We start from the raw sequence: 5740 nt of genomic DNA on the forward strand, positions 1-5740 counted from the left end.
ATGGAAAGGTCGTCTCTTCCCGCATGGCAATGTCTCTCATTCTCATGATTATATATTCTACAATATTAACACAAAACTCACTTCCAATTATTTCCATCATCCATAGATCCTCAGCACTAACATGTCTTAAAAGACTGATCCTTCCCTGTACTGTGGACACTAAAAAATTATGTATCAGCCTATCTGGTGCATAATTCAAACGACGAGCAGAACATGACTCTGTGGTGTATGGTTCTCTTTTGCTTGTCACCTGAGCCCACATGCGGGCTAAGTCATATGATGGGGGAGGTTTGTATTGTTCGTGTTTATACTCCGTTCTCAAGAGCTTCCTAATATCAAAGGGGGTCACTATAAACTCTATTCCTCTAAAAAACACGTTCAACACAAATGGGTCAAAATCTATAGGATTTTCAAATTCATTTTCACTCCGGCAAATGCTGGAGTAAAATTCCCTAACAAGGGCTATAATCAAAATATGAATAGGTACTTAGACCCTTAAGTTTACCCATGTCGAGAAGTTAAAGTAAGTCACCCTAAAGGTATATGTTTTCGTTTAAGCTTTCCCAATCTACCACTTTCTCGCATGATATCATGGCATTCTCTATTACGCAATACCTACCACCATGTGATATGTCCCTAAACCGTAAGGGAGAGCACTTATCATTACCTGATTCAATTGATAAACCAATTGATGTGGCAGGCAGTTAAAGATCTAGTTTCCATTTCTTCCTTGATCATAGGGTAGAGTATTCATCATCACCCATACTTTGGTCGCCATCACCACGGACATTGGGTATGCTCGAAGATGTAGCCATTGCTTAAGACAGTGTAGGACGGTTCAACTTCTCTTCACCCTTAAACTAAGTTTAGAATGGTTGGAAGATGAAACGGCAGCTATCGATAGATATTGGGAAGACTGAAATATGAAAGAATCGATTGAAAGCTATCTTATGCCCTTTATGTTTTTTGATTACAACGGTTGACATTAGAACAACTATTACGATTATTATACATCATTTTGTTGGCAAAAATATAATGCAGGATGCCAAAATAAATCACGTAAATATTATTAAATATTTTATGATTTATTTAATGGCTTACAAAGAAAAACAAATTATTAAGGATTACAATGAATTTGATGATCCAACAAATGGGCTAAGTACTGTAATTGGAATTTGATGATCCAACTATGTAATGGTATTTTTGTAAATAAGAGAAACTGTAGTCAACTATAGGATAAATATCTAATTTTTTCCAACACTTTTTCTTCACTTCCAGCAGCTTCTTCTTCTTCCCATCATTCTTCTTCAATAAACGTTTTTCATATTGCATGGAAGCCATCCCTTGAAACCTCCATAACTTTGTCAAAGTAACTTCAGTTCTCATGCTTTGGTACATTTTTTCAAACCTTCATAACTTTCATAGGATTCATCATGTTCTTTCACTTTTTCACCCCAAAGATCCTCAAAAGTCTTTCTTCATCGATATATTTATAAGTGGAAATTGTGAGAAATGACCTTCGTAGTAAGGTGACTTCAAAACGCCTTATAATGCAAGAGAATATCTTCTTGCTCAAAAGTAAACATGTCTAATCTTTGTGTTGTAGCAGTGTTCATTGCAACCATACTGGAATCATCAATCATGAATCCAGCTGACTTCAGAGGGCGATTCTTCTTACTAACATCTGAAGCGCAATGACGTGAGCCCCTACACTGTCACGTGACTGATGCTGTTTTTCACTTTGAGTGCTACCCAAACCATTTGGTGTATCCCAACCATTTAACTTGCTGGTTGATTGACTCATCAAGAGAGCCTCAATCTTCATAACATTCTGTTGACTTTTGTTGTTCCCAGCCACTAGATTTGGAAGAATCGTCCAAGGTTTTCGAAGGAATGACATATTCTGTTCCCCAACTAGACCGTGGTAGTGCATCACTAGCGTAAGGTTTTTCACATCTTTTGCCCCATAGTCACTGCACTCAGTTTGCTTCGTTGTACTGGTCATAGCTGCTGCAACATCTTATGTTTTAGATATGCTTGTCCCTCAATCACAGCAGTAATTTTGCTTCATTGTTTTGGTCACAATTGCTGCAACATCTTGTGTTTTAGATACGTTTGTCCCCAAATCACAACAGTCATTTTGCTTCGTTGTTCTGGTCACAACTGCTGCAACATCTTGTGTTTTAGATATGCTTGTTCCCCAATCACAGCAGTCAATTTGCTTCGTTGTTTTGGTCACAGCTACTGCAACATCTTGTGTTTTAGATATGCTTGTCCCCCAATCACAACAGTCATTTTGCTTCATTGTTCGGGTCACAACTGCTGCAACATCATGTGTTGCAAATATCATATGCAGACTTTCTCAAACTATGTCAAACTCAAGTTATGCCAGTATCATTGAATGCAAATATCAATGGCTAGAACTTTCAAACCCTAACAATTGATGTCTGAAGGGCCACTATCTTTAGGTACGACACCTATAACGTTATCAGAGTTTATAGTTCGCATTGAACAGTGGTTTCATGTGTGCCCAAGTTTACTGTAAATTGCACATGCCTTGGGTAATCATCGTCGAGCAGTGGGCTGAGCAGATGATGTTTCCTCGTTTGTCGGTGGAGCTGTAAACGGAGTCTGGCAATTTTATCTGTTATGACCATAACTCTTGCATTGTGAACATCTACGTCGTCAGCTGCCTTCCCCAGCTAATGGAATCCTTTTTCTTATAGGTCTTCTCGCTTGACCTCTCCAACTTGGTGGCAAAACGATAATTTGTTGAACGTCATCGGGGATGTCTCACTCACAGGGATGCCCAACCAGGCGAATGGGAACTGCATATCCCTCCATCCAAGATCGAGTCTTGTAATAGTCCGAGCAGAATTCAATGGTTGCACGTTTGCACTTACTGCCAAGGCAATGAAATCACAGTTGGCGAACAATGTAAAAATTCAATTCATCATGCACAATATAACAAAACATGATTGTTCATACCTTATTGCCGCCATGGCATGTGTGCAGGGGAGTAGATCGGACTGAAACTCACTGCATGAACACTCCTTGGTGGAGAGGTTCACCACTCTGTCCTTACTCCCGCCTATAACTTGAAACTCCACCCGATCAATTGCTTGTATGAAAAAGTGACATGCTTCATTGAACCGTCTGTTCAATAGATCGGTAGCCCAAGGGTTGATGAGCGTGGTCAAATTCAATGCCTTATTGTGCTGGTCATGGAACTAATGTTGAAACATGCCTCTGATGCACTCGATCAACATCATTATTGCCATTTTTCTTGCATGCCTCAAGCAAGAGTTAATACACTCCGTAGTGTTGGATGTCATTAGCTTTTATCGCCCTACTGGTGACCGTGCACGTGCCCATCTCTCATGGCCTAATCTCATAAGGCTGTCATAAGTAGGTTTACAAAGCTGTTTCAACTTATTCATATGTCTGTCAAAATCGGTGACCCTATAGCAGTTGGCAGCCATGGTGAAAATCGTTGTAACATCTTCGTGCTTGAACTTGTTTTTAACATTTTTCCCTAAGTGGTAATTGCATAGATAGTGATGAGCGTCCTTGTACACTTTTTCAATTGCATTCTTAATGCCAAGATATTGATCAAAAATAAACATTGCATTTTTAGGACAACCAATCGCACGACGCAATTGGTTAAGAAACCACGACCAAGACTCTTCGTCTTCGACTTAGCCAATGCCAAATGCAACTGGATATATCTGTTCATTCGCATCTTTGCATACCATCACAAACAAAATACCCTTAAATCTGCCTTTCAAATGTGTGGCATCGATGCGACTACAGGCCACATTACAACACTAAACCCCCGAATACATGACCCGAATGCCCAAAAATAATATTTGAATCATTGTTCTCCATTAGTAGTGACGATACCGAGATTTTCACGTTCCAACACATGGAAATACGAGGGGAGGAGTTGGAATGACTTTTTCGGCGGATCGAACACAAGACTCTTCACGTACTCCTTCGCTTTCCAGGCCTTACCATATAGGCATTGCAATCCCCACTTGCGATTCATCTCTTCCATTATTTCCCTTGGTCTCAATAGGGTTACACAATTTCCTTGCACCTTGCTAGAGATAAGCTCACCAATTACCTTCGCGCTCGCAGTTCGGTACCCACATTGCAAACCATCGACAGTATACATGTGTACCTTCTGTAATGTCCAAAGTTGCCAATATTCTCCCTCGCGCAACTTCGTTGCACGCAAAGCAAACTTACATGCCTTATCCTTACAACCAACCTCAAAATGAGTGTGACATGACTTTTTTACTTTAAACTCAAAATGCTCTTTTAGTGCCAACATGTTCAAAGCTCGTTTCAATTCAGCCTTCGAATAGAAACACTTTACCACAATATAAGTGGTCGTTCATTGATCTAGATTCCTTACTCCCAACTGTTTGGAACGATATAATGTCTAGCCCAAGAATAATCCACTGATGAGATACCCTGTATTTACCTTCTCTTGATCACTGTCATCAGGCGAACGAATGCCGTTCTCAAGTGCGATGGCATTCTCGTAAATAGGGTCCGCACCCTCAACAGCTTCTAATTCAACGATTTTGCCATGGTAATCCAAATCAACCTCTTCTAACACAACAGTTGTGGTATGACCTATACCGCCATCTGCATGATTGTAATCAGGAATGTCAGTCTGCTCAACCCTGTCGTCCTCTGAACGGTCTTCATGTTTACCAGCGTAATCATCTTCACAGTCATAACGCAACTCATCGTTCCAATCCGCCGTGTCGTCCTCTTCAACATCATCTTCAATCTAATCAGATGCATTGTCATCACTCACAACCATCACAGTGTCGTTTGCTAATGACAATGGACCTAATGCATTTCGAGTGATAGTTGTGTTTGTTGCAAAGTACCGAGTATTTCGTTCGATGCACACTCCGATCGGAATTGTGCAGACATCATTTGCAGACACCTCATGTATGTGCCAGGCTGTTGAAACTCATAAGGATACATCAAACGTGATTCCATGGTTGTTTGTTAGGAAATGCATGGTGTGATATGTCAGAATAATTCACATTCTGTTTTTGGTGATTACTATGTTGGATACCATGCTCATGTGGAATATCATTTGCATTTCCTACCTTAACTGTCACAAACACAACAACTGCCCTCTCATCTCGCAGAATACTTGCTACATTTTCATCATCCCTGATAATTGCGCGCGAAACCCCTACTGCATGGCTAAGTGATGCATGTAGCTCGATTTCATTATTATGTGAGTTGACCCCAACAACCTCTTCAACTAGCTTCACTAGTCCCGAAAATAACAAATCACTCCCAACACCCCTCACTCGTGTCTCACCACCCTTGTAAGTGTCATCGACCCAATAACCATCGTATGTAATCATAAGCTTCACATTTGGCAAGCTGCTGAAATTTAACAAAAAATAAGTGTCACGATCAGTCAATTTATCAAAAATAGCCCCTCAATGCATAGAAACTACTTACGCAATGCCTAAGTCACATTTGGCTGACCGCAGAAATTTAACAAAAATTAAGTTTCGTAATGTCTAATACACATTAATGCAATGCCTAATAACCAGTGAACAAACACCCCTAAGCAAGAGGCGAATAGCAAAAGTCACGTGCCATCGCTCTCGCAATATATAACAACAGGTCACTTAATATATAAAAACCAGTCACGCAAGCCTAAAAAATTACTGAACAAAAGCCTCAAAACAATACA

The sequence above is a fragment of the Theobroma cacao genome, chromosome 2 (assembly GCF_000208745.1).
Source record: "Theobroma cacao cultivar B97-61/B2 chromosome 2, Criollo_cocoa_genome_V2, whole genome shotgun sequence".
NCBI classification, from domain to species: domain Eukaryota; kingdom Viridiplantae; phylum Streptophyta; class Magnoliopsida; order Malvales; family Malvaceae; genus Theobroma; species Theobroma cacao.